The sequence below is a fragment of the Azolla caroliniana genome, unplaced genomic scaffold (assembly GCF_043228905.1).
Source record: "Azolla caroliniana isolate FFs.n. ecotype wild unplaced genomic scaffold, voAzoCaro1.0.p SCAF_12, whole genome shotgun sequence".
Lineage (NCBI taxonomy): Eukaryota > Viridiplantae > Streptophyta > Polypodiopsida > Salviniales > Salviniaceae > Azolla > Azolla caroliniana.
Genome location: NW_028230447.1, coordinates 4,509,274 through 4,528,315, shown reverse-complemented (window position 1 = coordinate 4,528,315; position 19,042 = coordinate 4,509,274).

Genomic DNA, 19,042 nt, shown 5'->3' with positions numbered 1-19,042 from the left:
TCTGGAAATATTTGGGGGGGGCTTCTCTCTCTTAGAGGGTATCTTCTTCCTTGGTTCACATCCACTGGTTCCTTCATTTGTTCCTCGTCCAAATCCAATTCAGGAGCTTGTTCGATTCGGGTGTCCAATTCTTCTTCTTCTTCGGTTAGTTTGGTTTCTTGTCTGAGTCCGACTGGTTCTTCGAGTGTCATCTGACTTCCGACCGGATGGGACCTTGTATCCTTCAACTGATCTCTATCGGTTGGCCTAGAGTCCATCATCTTCTTCTCCAACTCCCAGTCGGCAATGTTCTTGTCTTCCATGAAGATTATGTCTCGACTCCGGAAGACCTTCCTGTCGACCATGTCCCACACTCGATAACTGAACTCATCATCATTGTATCCAAGGAATATGCATGGTCGGGACTTCGGATCCAATTTTTCTCTCTTGTCCTTTGCAACATGCAAAAATTTCTGTTCTTTTAGTATATTGTGAAATTTGGTAGAACCTTACTCATGTCTAAGAATATTCCAACTCCTGCAGCTCAAAAGCAGTGGAATAAGTGGGGTGTATCAAGCAATCACTTGAAGGCTTATTGGAAATGGATTTGGTCTTTTAGGGAACCAACAAAATACACTCTCTTCAAATGGCTTTTACTACATGCAGCACTACCAGTAGGTCAATCTTTGAAAGGAAACGTGGCACCCATTCTTAGACAATGTAGTTATTGTGGTGACTTGCAGGAAACTACCAAGCATGCTCTCTAGTCTTGTTCAATAGCCCAACAAGTATGGAATAAAGTTCTTTCTTTATTCCTAACAATTAATTTATGTTGCCTATTCTCCTGGGGATGAACAGTTTGGGGGCTTCTCCATTCCAGTCTCTTATTGTATGAGGCAAATGATGCTCTAGAGGCTAAGACAGTCGTCAATAGGCATCTAATATCTATCTCCCCTTTTCAGCAACCTCGAAAGCAATTACGTGCAACCCATGTATGGAAAACAGTATCCACGGGTACATTATGGAACTTAGGGAAGTATTGGTGTAAAAGACGATACGATTCTATAATTCCCCTTCTCTTAGATATATTGCTAGATTTATGGGACAACTTATTGGTGGCAGTGCATGGGCAATATGACAATATGTCAGGCCCTTCGGAGGTTGTAAAAATTACTGCAGTTATGGAGGAAGTTGCCTCTATTCATGGTCTCCTCTCAAGGACCTATCTGGAAATATCATCATCCCTGGCCCTTCCCCTGATTATCCTTTATGTATATAACACTCTCTAATTGTACCATTTGTAGCCTTACGACATTTTTTCTTAATACTAATGAAGGAAATCTTTCTAGAAAAAAAATAAACATGCACATAAGTGATACAGCCGAACACCTTTAGATGCCGGTAAGACACATCTTTACCGGTCCATACTTTCCGCGGTGAGTCTCCCTCCACGGGCGCGGAGGGTGATCTGTTTATCACGTACGTCACTGTCATTAGCGCCTCAACCCAAAATGTCTTTGGCAGTTTAACATGTGCCATCATGCTACGGACTCTCTCCATCACAGTCTGGTTCATCCTTTTGGCCAATCCATTTAGCTCCGGTGTCTTCGGCATGGTGAATTTGAGCCGGATTCCCTTCAACTGGTAGTACTCCTCGAACTGCCCCCGATATTCTTCTCCATTTTCTACTTGAACTTCCGTCAGCTTCCGACCTATTTCTCTTTCCACTCTCATGTGGATGTCCTTGAAGACGGATAATACTTGGTCCTTTGTCTTCAACGATGAGACCCACAGCTTTCGGCTGTGGTCGTCTATGAACGCCACAAAGTACTACAATCCAACATGTTACTTCGTGTCCACTTCACATACATCGGTATTTAGAAGTTTCAGCGGGGCATTCCGTCTCATCGGTGGTCTTGACTGGAAAGAGGTTCGGTTCTGCTTGCCGGTTAAGCAATCAATGCACTTCTCAAGCTACACGTCTTTCACCTCCGGAATGAGGTTATCTTCGGCAAATCTTCTCATCCCTTTCTGGCTCATGTGGCACAACCTCTTGTGCCACAACTCACCGGCCTTTTTGGATGCCACATTCACTTCTTCTGGCATATCCGGGCATGCATCAAGTACAGTGTGTTGATCTTCCAGGCTCGAGCCACGATTAAGCTTCATTTGTAAAACTTCATGACTCCATTCCGGATGCTACCCGTGTAGCCTTCATCATCTAGCCGACCGGTTGGTATTAGGTTTAACCGAACCTCCAGAATGTGTCAGACATCCTTCAACAACAACTTGCATCCGGTTGATGTCATCAACCACACATCTCCTATGCCGACAATTTGGCATGCACCTTCATTTCCCATCCGGTCACAACCGTGATCTCCCGCTCTATATGATCATAAGCATTTCCGGTTGGGGTCAGATGAAATGACGCTCCAAAGTTGACCATCCATGTCATTTCGTCACTGGTAAGATGCAGCTCACTCTCTTGGGTGATTAGCAGCAGTTCTTCTTCACTTGTTGCGATTGGCGACATTCCTCTCCTTTCCAAAATCTTCTTCGGTTCCAAATTTTCGGCTCCCCATTTGGTTTTCCGGAAGTGTCGGCAATTCTTTTGGAACTGCCCCTACTTTCCGCAGTAAATGCAAGTGGGCCTTCCCCTTGACTTCGACCTCGTCCCCGATTAATCCCAGTTTTGGGAACTCCGATTCTGGCCCCTTCCCCGGAATCATCCATGACCAAGGCCTTCGGATTTGTTCCAGACTCCTGGTCCTTCCGGCGAGCTTCTTCATCCAACAAGCTTGATTTTACCCTTGCCAGGGACAACTGTTTTCCTTCTGGCCCGGCGTTGCCCAAGGTGACAACTAGCATCTCCCAACTATCCGGGAGGGAACTGAGTAGGAGCAATGCAAGTACCTCGTCGGCTAGAGGTACTTCTAGAGAGGTTGTTTGATTTATGAGCCCTTGGAAAGCATTCATGTGCTTTGCCATGTTGGATCCGTCTTGATACCGGAGTCTCACTAACTTCCGGAATACCGAAACCCGATTTACGATTTTTTTACTCTCTAGCATGATAACCATTTTCTCCCAGAGCACATGAGGCTTGCTTTCTTCATTGAAGTTGTTGTACAGGCTAATGTTGATGAAGCACCTAATGTATGTTGTCGTCTTCATGTGCATCACCTCCCACATTGTGGCATCGATCTTGTCAGGTTTCTTGTCCCCGAATTGTACCAAAAGCCAAAGATCTTTGACCATGAAGATGTCCCTCATCTTGGAGTTCCACACTAGATAGTTGAAGCCGGTGAGCTTGAACATGCTTCCGAAAGACTCTTCCATCTGTTGTTCGCTCTGATACCAAATTGTGCGGAAATGGTGCTCGGCCACAACTGAGTCTTAAACACTCAATGGAAGAACAAAACAAAAATGGAGATTAATACACTTACACAGACAACAGAGAGGACACAAGATAGGGAAAAAAACCCTAATAGGGTAAAAAAACTACGGGAGCCCATAGACCTCAACTATCACTATAAGAAGAGGATACAATGCGAGACTTAGAGGCAACAACCTCGAGCCCTGTATCTTCGCCAACCAACGGTTACAACAGAAACACTTTCTGTATCTCACGTTCTTTTTGTCTATACAAGAGTAATAATAATAACAACTACAATCTCTACCAAACTGGTTGCCCTAAGTCATATTTATACTTACAAATATAGCCATGAAAGGCACATCAGAAACATATTTACAGATATGTCCCTAGATTCGGTTCACACCCGATCCATCCGATCCGGTTTCCGGATCTCATCGAGATCCCATTGGGAGGGACCGGATTCCCAACACGTCAGAATATTCGGCTCCGTTGCATATGTACACATTCGTGATGAAAAGCGGCAAAAGCTCGATCCAAAGTCGGAGAAATGTACCCTAGTAGGGTACTTGCTAGAACAAAAGGGATATAAGTGTTATAACCCTTCTACTTGAAAAGCTCAAGTGAGTTGGGATGTCATATTCAACGAATCAGCATCATGGTATGAACTAGAGCCGACTCCATCCAAACCAATTGCAACCAATCTTGACATAAACTCAGAGGAGGAGGTTCAACGGAGGCTCACACTAGAAGAAAGTCCAATTATGACTAGATTGACTAGAGCATAGTATTAGGAATATGTCCCTCCAGTGGGAGTAGCCGAATGCTCAGAGAAAGCCGAAAATCGAAGACAGGGAGCAACCAATTGATCGGATGAGAGCCAATAGTTGAGCCGTCGACATAGAGAGAGTTGATCGAGGATGAAGATACAACCGGCTAGTCAGGCCGACTGGATGGTCAATGACCAACCCAACCAATCAGACTGACCTGACCGTCGACAAATGAGTTGGCTAATTAGGAAGACTACTATTATTATTATTGGGTAACAATAATGGCCATGACTATAAATAGCCCATTCTGTGTATTAGTATAAATACACATAGGGCAAACGGAACATATATATAGAGTGTGTTTGAGAACGTGAGAGAGAGTGAGCGGCTCCATAGTGTCATGACGACATACATTTTGGCCTTACAAGGATTCGAGCTCAAGACGTCTTGGTCTATATATTAGACCTTTAACCATTATACTAACATATATGATGTATAGTTATAATAAATGTATTATTAGTTATTACAAGACATTTAGAGTATTCTAGAACATTCTAGAACATTCTAGGATATTCCATGATTATATTAAATATCATAAATATCTAAAATATTCTAGAACTTTCCAGAATACTCCATAAGGACCTATAAATAGGTGTCTATTCATTCATCACAACTCATTCGGTTCAACACAAGTTTGTAGCCCCTTAGCCTACTCTTTGTAATCCTTGCTCTCTTATAATATAAACTCTCTTTCCATCTCTAGTGTTCTTTCTCTCTCTCTCTCTCTCTCTCTCTCTCTCTCTCCCTCTACCTTCTACTGTCATCTTATTTTTCTCTCTCCTATTCTCAAGTCACGACACATAGCTGTGTTTAGTAGCACCATATGCCAAGAGCCTTGAGAGGTTGTTTACACTCTGTGTAGGGAGAGTGTTGTACTCTGATCTCATTGTTGTATATCCACTATATAGTGAAGCTCCGTTCTCCGTGGTTATCTCCCACTTTAGGGTTTCAACGTTAAATCTGTGTACACAGTTTTCTATGTTTCAGAGTTCTGTACTTCAACATAATCCTTTTCTTGTGGATTGATGCTGCGTTTCTCAACAAACTGGTATCAGAGCTTGAGGAGCAAGCATGGAAGGAGGTGTGAGTGGGTTCCTAGGAATTATAGTTTTAAACTCTTAGAACTATGCAGACTTGAAGATAAAGATGGAGGACCTTCTCATAGTCAAAGACGTGTATGAGCCGATTGACAGAGTAGAAGTACCCACGGGGGTATTAGAGTCGGAATGGAAACTTCTTAATAGAAAGGTGGTGGCCACCATCCAACAGTGCATCGATGTAAGTGTCCTCCAGGATGTAGCGAACGACACAAATGCCCACGAGATGTGGTAGAAGCTGTCAGGTCTATATGAGAGGAAGAACGCCCTCAATAAAACCTCACTGATGAGAAAGATCGTACGGCTGAAATACAGAGATGGTGAGAGCATCGTCGAAGACATCAGCACATTCATGGGGTATGTAAATCAACTTGCTACAACCAAGTTTCTCCTTGATGTTGCTATGCAAGCCATCTGGTTGATGTGCACAATGCCGGATAATTGGGAGAACCTGGTGGTTACTCTCAGCAACTCTTGTCAAGAAGAGAACTTGTCTTTACAAGTGGTGAAGACAAACATCTTGAATGAGGAAGCGAGAAGGAAGGACAAGGGTGTCCTAGTCTAGTCAGAGTCAAATTTGACTCAACACATCGGCAAAGGAAGGAACCGGCAAAGAAGTCCACCAAGGAGAGAAAAGTCTCAAGCCAAGTCGAAGTCTAGAGGTAAGATTGTATGCTTTTATTGTGGAAAGCCTGGATATTTCCAGAAGGACTGCTAACACCTTAAAAGGGAAAAGAGTGTCGGTAATTGTTAATCCTTAGGGCCGGACAATGGCCTAACACAGGCTGTCTCTGGAAGACACTTCACCAAAGGGGTGTTACGGCGAGATAACTTAAGACACAACGATTAATCCAACTTAATTGGCTACTTAGCAATAAGGCATTCACTTAATACATGCGTAAGATATAACAATTAATATAGAACGGTAATCAATACGTGAAGATAAAACAAGAAGCTTATATTAATTCTCCGTTAAAAGTTATACATTGTAACCGGGCCTTTATATAGGTCACTGGTGCTACATACAAAATGGTGCCAACCGGCACCTGTTCGGAACCGATTTGGATCCGGATCGGCATACCGATTCCGATCTGTCCGTTCAGCGTCTGTTCGGCTCCCGGTACCGACGGTTGTGGCGGTGATTCCTCCGTTAGCTGCTCCGCCGGATTTGACTCCGGTTGACTCACCCTGGCCTTGTCTCCGTCCGGTCCTTAATCCGGTGATGGCTCCTCATCGCTGAGGTTGACGGTCGCCGCCTGCTTTGCTTCTTCTCTCCGTAGCCTGGTCTGCTCATAGCTCTCAAACTGGATTTGAGCATCTAGTCGATCATCATCTAGTTGTGCTACAAGTTGTCGGACCACTACTAACTGCTCCTCGCCAGAGTTACAAAATCTCGGCTAACTCATCTCTTACGGCGGTGATGTTCTCCTTCGTTAGCATGTAGCAGTCGTCGCCATCCTTCTGCCGGTTTTTCGCGTCCGCCCATAACAACTGGATCTCGGTTGTGTGCTTTGCCCATTTGTCCCACCATAGCGCGGAGCTCTCGTCAATCAAGCGTTTGGTCTTGTTTCTCCATGCCTGGACAATGAACTGGATCCGCTCCAATCCCATCTTCAATTTACCCTCTGCGGCTTGCCATTCGTCCTTTAACTGTTTGATCAGTGCCACCGTATCCACCTCCTGCTCCCAGTAATGTGACAATTGGGTTTGATAGGTGTTTTGCAGCCTTTGCAAGACCATCGTCACTCTTTCCTTCTCTTCATAATGCTGCTTATCCAGCTCCATCCATTCTTGTGCGGCTTCCTCCAGCAGCGTGGTTCTTTCCTCCCGTTCCTCCGCCAGCGCCTTCGCAACTCGATGCACCTCCTGCCGGAGCTCTGCCATCTTCTCCTGCTATTTCTTATGCCTCGTATCCAGGTGCTTGTAGTCCTGGTGCAGGTGCTCAAAATCATTGGTCTTCTACTTTAGCTTTTGATTGAGTTGCCGGTGAGCGCGGTCTTCCCGGTCCTTCTGTTGACGGAGTTCTTCTTTCAGCCTTTCGATCTTTGTTTCCGCCATCCGTCGCAACTTCTCCTTTTCTTGCAGCGCCTTCTCTTTCTCCTCCTTCAGCCGGTCATAGGCCTGATGTCCTTTTCGCAGATTCTCTTCTGCCCGGCGGAGGTTCTCAACCGTCTTTCGTTGCTCTTCTTTGACCGCTTTCTTCAAGTCTTGCTCTCGGGTGCGTAATGCTTCCTGTGCGGCCAGTTCATCTCTTAATTCAGCAAGCTCTTTTGCTTGTGCCGCCACTATCTTCTGGGACTGGTTCCGTCTCCGGGGTCTTATTGCTATGTACAGGTGCCGATGCTTCTTTATTTTGTACATCTATTGGAGTCACCGGTGATTGGAGTTGTGGTCCGGTTAAGGCCATTTTGGCCAATTCTTCTGTGGCCCAGTCCAAGTCTTGTTCTAGGCTCTGGATCCTTGACCGGGCCGTCTCTAGTTCACCGGTTGTGACGAGCAACCGGTCCATCTACGCTTTCTCTTCCGCCTCTATGTAATGTACCACTCCAACAATCTGTTCTCCAATCCACCGGAGCCCTTGGCTACCGGTGCCCTGTTGTTGCGTCTGCCCGGAAGGTTGGCTGTTGGTGTCGCTAGCCAGTGGTCGGTTTTGTCCAATTGCATCGAGTTGCAACTCTGGCTCTTCTTGGTGACCACTTTGCCGTTCTGGTTGCGGCTCCATTGGCTGCTCCGCCTCTGAATGCTCTTGGCCTCCCAATGGGGTAGGCAACTGTACTTTTGGCGCTTGCATTTCGGGTCTTGTCGTATCCTGACCCGCCGGTAGAGGTTGTTGTGCCGGGAGCTCTGTGACCGGTTCTGTCCGAACCGGTTCCGGTTCCATCCTTGGTGCGGGTTGCTTAGTGCAGGGTACAGGCATTCCATCCTTCTTTGGGTTCGAACGCTCCTCGGCATGTTTGGAGGTGCTTGCCTTCTGGCGCTGCTAGAGGTGCTCTAATAGTTCCTCCTCCGCTTCCTCCTCTTGAGTCCCGATGTTGATTTTCGCTGCCAAGGGGTCCGACGCTTGTTGAACCGGTTGGCTAAGCCTGATCTTGATTGGCCGTACCGGTGGCTCCTCCTGCATTTCTGCCTGCCGCTTCCTATTGGCGCGCTCCTTTGCCGCCTGGTCCGTGTCGACCGCCTTCCCTTTGGTTGCCTTAGAAGCCAACAACTATTGCCGTTTCAAGGCCGTTTTCGGGTTGCCTTCGGTTGTTCTTCCCCGCTTCGTGGTCTTGATAGGCTCGATAGGTGGTGCCAATAGGGTGAGCCATTGCGCCACTGCCGTCCATATCTTCCGACCCTCCTTGCCCCTGACAGAGGCCATCCGCAATCAGTACTGCCCAGTCCACCTTCACGCCTTCATATATGGCTATGATTAAGCCGGCCCGGTTCTGGGGCATGCACGGGGGTCGAGGGTATACATGTCCAAATTCATGGAGCACATGGGAAATCTCTCGAAAGAGTGGATCTTCGCTGCCCTGTGTCCGGTAGGCCTTGCTTGCTAGAGATTATTCCCCAAAATATTTTTGGAGTTGTTCCGGGGTAGGGTTGTCGATATTGAAGATTCCCCCTTCCAGAAGACCAATCAACGCATGGATGGCCTCCTCAGTAATCAGCTCCGTGTCGATTTCTTTGACTATCTTCTCCGCCTCCCGGTGCGGTGGCGCCTCCATGATGGTGAGGAAACCCTCTAAGCCGTGTTGCCTTAGCCACTTCTTGGTTGCTTCAAAGAGTGTTTGGCAGTCCATTGCTTCGTTGAGGTCGGTGAGTGTTGGTGAAGGTTGTGTGTGAGGAGTCTCTATGTGCGTGGGCTCGCGTCTGCTGATCTTCAATCGCCTGTCTGCGTTTATGCTCCTCCGTTTGCGAAATGTGAGGATTTCTACGTGGAGATGGTCTTCTTGTTGCATGTTGGCGCCTGTTTTTTTTTTCCTTACCCGCGCGTGTGCACGTCGTGTACTAAAATAGAATGTCGTGCCATGTGGCGGTAGTTTAATACCCTATTAATAGCCCACTACGTACCTTTTCAAAGTGCCTGTTCACTCCGTGTTTTTGCATGTGTCCGTTCACTCCTCTCCCTTGCATGATTTACTTTGATTTGATTTGATTTGTTTTAAATGGTTTTGCTAATTCGAAACCGGTCCTACAGGATCCCTATCCGGATTGTGGTCCTTGCCAGCCGCTGGACCGCTTGCCGTCGCTTCCGACTTACCGGTGTCCGATTCTGTGTCGCCCTTCACTTGTTCAAATGGGTTTCTTGGCATGGGTCTATTGTATGGTTTGAGTCAGAACCCATTGACCCATTTACCCAGAACCTCGCCGGTAAGTGTCCCTAATTGGTAGGAACCGTTGAACTCACGCGTAATCCAATATGGTCCGGTCCACCGAAATAGTAGCTTTCCTAGCATCTTACCCATCCGGGTCTAGAACACGAGTACCGGTTTACCGATTCCGAACATCTTTTCGTTCCCTTTTCGGTGACGATCAACGAACGCTTTCCTTCGCCGTTGCTCTAGTTCTAGGTGCATGATGCTGGCTAGCCGGTGTTCTTCAAATTTGCACAGCGCGCTTAACCGGATAGCTTTTGATTCCTTCTCATTTAGGCGTTCCCAAATCTGTATCCGTAAACTTGGTACCTGGAACTCTACTGGCATCACTGCTTCCAATCCGAATGCTAGAAGAAACGGTGTCGTGCGGATACTCGTCTTATATGCCGTTCGGTAGGCCCAGAGGGCACTATGTAGCTTTGTATCCCAATCCGTCCGGTTCTCATTGACGATTTTTCGCAGGATGTTCTGGAGTGTTTTATTTGTTGACTCTGCTAATATGTTGGCTTGCGGATAATAGGGAGTGCTCTGTTTGTGCACCACCGCATAAAATGTCATCAAACTTTCCACTACTTGCCCTAAGAAGTTCCCTCCTTGGTCACTTATGAGCTCTATCGGACATCCATACCGGCACCAGATGCATTCATATAAAATTTTTGCCGTGGATGCTGCGGTGTTGTCTCGTAGTGCTTTTGCTTCCACCCATTTCGTGCAGTAATCCGTAGCGACAATCACGTATCGGTTGCCGGTTCTCATGGCCGGTGGTTTGAATGGACTGACAAAATCCAGCCCCCATTTCTGAAATGGTTCTAACAGTAGCACGGGCTGATGGGGCATTCTGCCTTGTTCAGTTGGTTGGCCCATTCGTTGACATAGGTCGCATTCTTTAGCGTACCGGACTGCATCCTTCAATGTTGTCGGCCACCATAATCCACTCTGCCATATTTTCCTTGCCGTAGCGTCTCCGACATAATGTCCTCCAGCCACGCCGCAGTGTGCTTCGCGCAATATTATGTCCTTTTCGTCGCTGCACACTGCATGCCGCCATATGCCATCGACGCCTTTGTGGTACAATGTGTCCTGTAATAGACAGAAGTGCTGGCTTTGAACTGCTAAGCGTTTCCTCTCGTCTCTGTTCATCTCCTCCGGAGGTAAGCCGGTGCTCAGAAATTGGTGCATGTTGGTAAGCCACTTGTCTTCCTCTGTGACCGTACTATCCGATGCCGTTTTTGCAGTGACTCTAAACAACTCTGCATCTGGAAAGTCGTCTGGGACTCCGTCACCGGTTTCGCCGGAATCCAACCGGCTTAAATAGTCTCCTACCGCATGTTGTATGCCGGGTCAGTGGAATATCTCGAACTTGAATTCTTTCAATAGTAACGTCCATCGAATGATGAGTGATGCTTTGGACACCAAGTAGAGGAGCGCCGAATGATCTACATGAAAGGAAAATTTCCTTCCCAACAGATAGTGTCTAAACTTGGTGACATTGTAGATCATACCCAAGGCCTCCCTTTCCGTTGTGGAATAATTTTGTTCCGCTTGGGACAGCTTCCGGCTGGCATAATAGACTGGCTGGTACCATTTCAGTTCTGTCAGTTGCATCAGTGCGCTCCCGATTGCGATGTCGGATGCGTCAACGAACACATGGGACTCTTTGGACCAATCCAGAGGTTTCACCACTGGCGCTTGTGACAACAGTACTTTTAGTGCCCGGTAAGCCTGGGCTCTGTGTCCGTCCATCGGAACGGTGTCCGATGTACTGCGGTATGCATTGGTGTAGCCAGGTCTGCTAGATACCGGAGCATTCTGCTATGCCACCGAATTTGTCCTAAGAACTGGCTTAGTGCCTTTGTTGTGGCTGGTGCCAGTGCCTCCAGGATTTCTTTTACTTTGTCCGGATCCACTGCGATACCGTCCTTACTTACTATGTGGCCCAGTAACGCTCCGCTGGTTACTCCGAACACGCATTTTGCTGGGTTCAGGCTTAGTCAGTAAACCCTACATTTCTCCAGACATAGTCGGAGGTACTGAAAGTGATCTCCTTCCTGGCTATAAACAGCAAAGTCGTCCAAGAACACCTGCATGAATGCCAGAATGAATTCTCCGAAAATCTCCATGATGATCCGCCGGAAGGTTGTCGGCGCCGTTTTCAATCCGAAAATCATCACTATAGCAACAAAGACTCCCCATTCGGTGACAAAAGAGGTTTTCTCCTGGTCGGTGGGGTGCATCTGGATCTAATTATAGCCATTGAAACCGTCCAGTAAACTTTACACCTTATGACCGGCGACCGCATCCAGGACTCCATCCGTGAATGGAAGTGGGAAGGCGTCCGTTACCGTTGTCATGCCTTTCGGCGCCGGATCGTTGCGTGAGTCGGGTGGGAACCACTGAGGTTTTGGACTAGGAGAAAGAAGAATATGAGATGAGGCTAGTAATGAATAGATTATTAGAAAGAGAGATAGAAATTTCCTGAATCCCACGAGTGTATTGTATTCGATTAATTAATATTTAGATAAGAATATGTATTTAGATTGAAAGAAAGATATAAGAAACTTGTGAATCCCACAAGTATAGATTATATTATTTTCGTGAATCCCACGATTATATTAATCGGTTGGTGTTTTCGGAAATATATCCAATTTCCAAATATTTCACACACCTATTACATTGTGCTCCCCATCCTTATGTAGTGATGGGAGAGACTAAGCATAGCTACATGCTTTTTTTTCTAATATGTTCATGCACACTAAATGTGCATGTGATGCTTTTCTAATCCTTGCTTTTATTTGCTAAATATAGTGCTCATGCACGCTAGATGTGCATGAGTCACTTTTTAGTTGCTTGCATTTTTCTATAAAATATTCACGCACTCTAAAAATGCATGATTTACCTTTTAATAAAGGTAGGCGCAAATAAAGCACTTATAGTTATTAAATCTATTTGTAGAACACTAAAGATAAGGTAGCATAATGGTAAAGTTGAGGTTTGGCTACATGGAGGTATAGGGTTTGAATCTTGCCCTATGCACGTGATAAATATTTTGATATTCTTATTTTATTTATTTATATGTATCTAAAATCGGATATATTATTTTATGGTTTTCACGTAGTGTGTGGAATACACTACGACACTCGCCCCCTCCGAACCCGCACATCCTCCGGTATGTGCCGAAGTTGTCGGTGATTGTTAGTCTCGTCCGTCCGTTCTCCGCATGGTTGGTTTCGTCACTGGTCATTTTTGGTTGCTGGCCCCGTTCGGTCTCCGGTTTTTGGTTGCCGACTCCGCCCGGTTTTCGGTTCAGTTCAGTTGCCGGCTCTGTCCGGTCTCCGGTTACCGACCCTCGTAATTCTTCGTTACTTGTTGTACCCTTCGTTTCTCTCGCTATGTCAGCTTTGTCTCTCCATTTTGAGCACATCCATTCTTTCCACCCGAACCATTGTCGCCATTCGATCCACCATAATCTTCGTTCATTCTTTGCATTGCCATGAGTGGTTGTCATGGTCCCTTGTGGTACTCTTGAGCATCTCGGTGTGTTGTCTCTCTCCACTCCGCGCTTGTCTTCCGTAGGTTCTACCCACGCGTCGATGTCGATCTCCGAATACGCGCTCGCTGTTAGGTCCTTGTGCGGGTTTAATGCATGCTTTATTTCTCGATGTTGCGCATGCGTCGTATTAGGCCGTAGCGCATGCTTCGTATTCCATTGTAGTGCATGTGTTGTATTACCCCGTAGTGCATGCTTCTTTTTGCACCGTAGCGCGTGCTTCTTTTTGCGCCGTAGCGTGTGCTTCTCTTTACGCCGTAGCACGTGCTTCTTTTGGTGCCGTAATGCGTGCTCCGTATTACATGCTTCTCCCATCGTAGACCCGACCTTCTCGTTGTCGTGCTTTTGTTTACATCGGAATTTCAGACGGATCATCTTCCATCCGAACCGGCTTCCGACTTTACCTTCCTTGCTGCCACCTCCCGTCTCTCCGGTCTCATGTTGGTTCTCGGACACAACCGCCGAAGTCTCTAGAATTAGTGGGTAGGAATCCTCGGTATTATCATCCTCCGTTGTTTCACCCATAACCATATTCTCGGCTATCTCTCCGTCATACGCATCGGCTTCGACCTTTGTTTTCTCTCCGCCACCTTCCGTCTCTTCGGTCTCACGTTGCCTTTCGAATGCAACCGCCGGAGTCTCTGGAATCAGTGGTGGGGAAGTCTCGATATGGCCATCTGTCGTTGATTCGTCCATAGCCACCTTCGATTCGATGTCATCTTTCGTGGTGACCTCCTCAATCAAGTCCTCCTTGCTCTCTTTCATTGCATCAATTATGCTTACCCCTTTTTCACCCGATGTTTCGGACATTTGTATTCTGAAATCTTCTTCTACACTTGGGTTATCGGCCTTATCCTTCGTCGTCGTTCTTTCGCAAGACAAGAGGGTAGCTTGTTTTACACCCTCTTCCGTCGCACCATCATGTTGTATTTCGGCCTTCATATCGGCTCCATCGTTTGTCTTCAATCGACCATCCTTCATCGGCTATGTCGTTGACAAGATTCTCATCTTCCTCTCATCATGTCTCCGGCATACCCTTTGGACTTCGGCCCAATCTTCGGTAAGACCATTCGTACCGTCATCGTCTTCGAGTTCGATCCCGATGTCCATCCTTTCTTTTCGATCGATCTATTTTACGAACATTAGGACTTTATCCTCCTCCACCAATCGTTGTTCCTGCTCTGAGAGTCGAGCAAAATGATGCTCGAACTCTAGGAATGCTTGTGTTGCACTTCGGTGGGTCTTCTTCGATGCCACCCATTCATCAAACTCTCGCCGATCTCGTCCCTTCGATCTCTCGTAGTCATATGCCTCTCGTAAAGCTTCTTCAAAGGACCCCCATGTTTGATTTTGTTGCCGTATCTTGTAGATTCTTTCTTGTAACTCATTCGTGGCTACCCGACTGAAGGATATCACTTGCAATCCTTCCGGTATCCCACATCGCATCATCTCCCCTTTGTAGTCACGTAGATAGCGTGACACATCATTTCCGTTGAATTCCCCATTTCGTCGCACAAGCCGCTCTACTGCCGCCTTCATCTCCGTCATCGCGCGTTGTTCTTGTTGCATCCGCTCAACCATCATCATCATCATGTTCATCGCCTCTTGTTGATTCTCCATCTCCTTGCCACCCGTCTTCACGTCGGGTTCACCACTTGTGTCGTGCCTTTCGGCGCCGGATCGTTGCGTGAGTCGGGTGGGAACCACTGAGGTTTTGGACTAGGAGAAAGAAGAATATGAGATGAGGCTAGTAATGAATAGATTATTAGAAAGAGAGATAGAAATTTCCTGAATCCCACGAGTGTATTGTATTCGATTAATCAATATTTAGATAAGAATATGTATTTAGATTGAAAGAAAGATATAAGAAGCTTGTGAATCCCACAAGTATAGATTATATTATTTTCGTGAATCCCACGATTATATTAATCGGTTGGTGTTTTCGGAAATATATCCAATTTCCAAATATTTCACACACCTATTACATTGTGCTCCCCATCCTTATGTAGTGATGGGAGAGACTAAGCATAGCTACATGCTTTTTTTTCTAATATGTTCATGCACACTAAATGTGCATGTGATGCTTTTCTAATCCTTGCTTTTATTTGCTAAATATAGTGCTCATGCACGCTAGATGTGCATGAGTCACTTTTTAGTTGCTTGCGTTTTTCTATAAAATATTCACGCACTCTAAAAATGCATGATTTACCTTTTAATAAAGGTAGGCACAAATAAAGCACTTATAGTTATTAAATCTATTTGTAGAACACTAAAGATAAGGTAGCATAATGGTAAAGTTGAGGTTTGGCTACGTGGAGGTACAGGGTTTGAATCTTGCCCTATGCACATGATAAATATTTTGATATTCTTATTTTATTTATTTATATGTATCTAAAATCGGATATATTATTTTATGGTTTTCACATAGTGTGTGGAATACACTATGACACCGTAGCCGCATTCAATTTCCAGTAATCGACGCACACTCTGATCTTACCGTTCTTTTTGGGTACTACGACTATCGGGTTGAGCCATGTGGCTTTCTTTACCGGTCGGATGAAGCCCACTCTTAGCAACTTGTCGATTTCTTCTTTGACTTTTGCTGCATAATTCGGGTTCATCCGGTAACACCGTTGTGCTACCGGTTTGGCGTCTTTACTCAAATGTATCTGGTGTTGATACAACTGAGGATCGAGTCTCGGCATGTCCTTGTAGGACCAGGCGAACACATCGCGAAATTCTTTTAGAAGTGTGATCATTGCCATTTTGTTCTCTGGGGTCATTTCCTTGGCGATGTGCACTGGTCTTGTGTCCTCTGTGGTACCTAGGTTTACCTCTTCTAGTTGGGATGCTTTCACGCGCTGCGATACTGCCATTTCTTTTTCCAGTGCCTCCTGTGCTTGCCGTAATTCCCGGATTGCTTCTTTATCCGGTTCCTCGTCGGTCCCGCCCGGTTGCAGTATGTATGGTGATACTGCTTCGGCTACATCAATCTCGAACAGAGGTACGATCTTCGGATTTTCCTGTAAGTATTGATCGACCTCTTCGTCTGCCAATCCTTCCAGCATGTTGACACATTCCGCATATAGCGGCGTTGACTCGTTATCGGTACCGGATCGTGGTTGAGTCTGTACTCGTACTTTCGCTTTCCCACGCCGGAACGTAATTATATTCTTCCTCCAGTTTTGCTTTATGTGTGTTGTGTTTAACCAAGGGCGTCCCAACAATAGTGAGTAAGCTCCCTGAGCCTGTAGCTAGAGAACTACTGCGGAAATGCGAAATGTGTGACCCCCGATGGTCACTTCCAGATCACGTATTAATCCGGTTGGCCGTACTGGGCTTGTGTCCGCCATCCGAAGCCAAAACGGGCATGGTTCCCAGTCATGGATTCCTAGAGTGTTACACATTTGGAGGCTGATCACGTTCATGTCGGATCCTCCATCGATAATCATGCCCGGTAGCTCCTTTCCCTTCACGATGGCTGTAATTGCCGGACTGCTTGTGTCCACCACTACCGGTCCTTCCTTTGGATTTGAAAAGAAGGCCGGAGCCAGTGGTGTGTTAGCTACTGTCCTTCCGGTCTTCAGTCCTTCCGTGAAGTGTGGTACCAGTTGCAATAACCGGCCTAATGGAAACGTTATTTGGCATTCTTGTAACGCCTGCCAGGTTGGGTTTTCGGGCTGCCTTGGGTTGGTGAGCTCTTCAGCATTCTCCTTTTGTTGCTCGAGCTTTGCCGCATTCCGCTCATTTGCATTCTTCACCGATTTGGTTGCCTGCTTCCGGATGGCTTCTTGAGTTTCCCACTCTATGGCTTTGCCTTTTGATCTTGTAGTAACTTGTTGTATGTCTGCGACTTCCGCGTCTACCATGTTTACCGTTGGTTGCTTGTCGTAGTTCTTCGCGAGGCATTGATTACTATAGTGGCCTTCTTGTTGGCAATAATAGTAGTACGGCTTCTAGGTGTTGCTGGATTCGACGTGTGTGCTTGGTGGAGGTCCTGTGGTAAGAACTTGGAGTGCCCTTTTCCGGTTCCCGTGGATGACCCCCCTTTTTGTTGAAATGACGTTTCTTGAAATTCTTTTTGTTTCGGTAACCTTGACGGTGTTGGTCGTCATACTTGCCATAGTTGTCCCTTCGGTGGTTGTAACCAGGGGAGTGATCTCGTACCATCCATTATAGTCCTGGTATCTGTCATACCGGTCATAAGCGTCTCTTCGATCACTGTACCGGACATCTTGTGCCGGTCCATAACGCTCCTCTCGCCACCAATGTTCTTCTTCTTCCTCCTGGTTGCTCCGTGGTTCAATTTGCCGAACCGGTGGTGCTTGCCGATTTAACAAGTTATACTCACACCGTTCTATTGTGTGACTTCTAGAGTGGCAGAGCAAGCATTGGGAACGCATGGTGCATTCCAGCGCCGAATGTCCGGCATTCAAGCATGTTGTACATTGAACTGCTTGCCGAAAACGGAGGTCCTCTTCCGTTGGTAATGCCCGTTGAAGTGTGCCCATGGTTAGCCATGAACTTGAGGTTTCCATTTCCCGAACTCGATCGATCACTTGATCTATGCTACTGGTGCGGAAATCAATAATGGTGAAGACCGTACGTAAGGGTTCCCGGAGGGCTGCTAAGAATATTGCCTTTGTTTCTTCCTCCGGTGGTGTCCGGCTGAGCTGACTGTGGATCCGATGGAACCGGATGACAAATTGCTAAATGTTCCACGTTGGTTCCTGTCGGATACTGTAAAATAAGCCTACCATTTCCCATTGTGTTGGGAGACAGGTCCCTCCGGATGGGAAGGGTGTAGAATAGTGCTGATGAACAAACTCGACCGAGCCCGGTGAGAATCGGATGAGGAGTACCCGGCTACGGAGAGCCGGATGGTGCAGACCCGGTGAGAACCGGATGAGGAGTACCCGACTACGGAGAGCCGGATGGTGCAGACCCGGTGAGAATCGGATGAGGAGTACCCGGCTACGGAGAGCCGGATGGTGCAGACCCGGTGAGAACCGGATGAGGAGTACCCGGCTACGGAGAGCCGGATGGTGCAGACCCGGTGAGGAGTGCTCACTGGATGAAGAGACATATTCGTAAATATGTTTCTGAGAGTCCATAGAGGCTATATTTATAAATAGCCGAAAAGTCATATTAGTATAAATATGAGTTAGAGCAAACTCTTGATTGTTGTTGGTCACTCTTGTTGGTGCAAGGAGAGAGAGAGCGTGGAACTTTGTACAGAGAGAGAGAGAGAAAGAGGTCGTTGCCTCTGTTGTAACCGCCGCCTATGGCGAGGATCGTGAGCACGAGGTCGTTGCCTTTGTGAACTCACTATTTTACATTCTAGCATAGTGATAGTTTGCAGCCTGTGGGCGGCCGTGGTTTTTCCCTTAGTTTGGGTTTTCCACGTAAACATCCTGCGTACTCATCTCTTTTTTTGTGTCGTGCATTCATTCCCGTTTTCTGTGTATAATTAGAAGCTCGGTTGTGGCCAATCATTGCGCATAAGGAGCGTTGAGTTCCCATCACATTGGTCCATCTCCTTGTGAAAGAAATGCAAAATTTCTGTTTTTAATGTTTCAAACGTGGGGATGGTGTTGGGATCTTGTGTTCGGTGCCATCTGGCGGCTGGTCCCTCCAAGGTCATGCTGAACTCTGCCCTTTTTGAGTGTTCCTCTTCGGCTGCATTTAAGCATTGAGACACATGGTTTGCTTCCTAGGTCTGCTAAAACGCATGGACGTGGGCTTCCGCGTCCGGATCATCCCGATATCTGGGATATTGGAACGGCATATCGTCATCTGGTGTCTGTACACGGGCTGGTGGTGTTGGTGGTTGTTCGTCCTCTTTTGGTGTCAGAGGT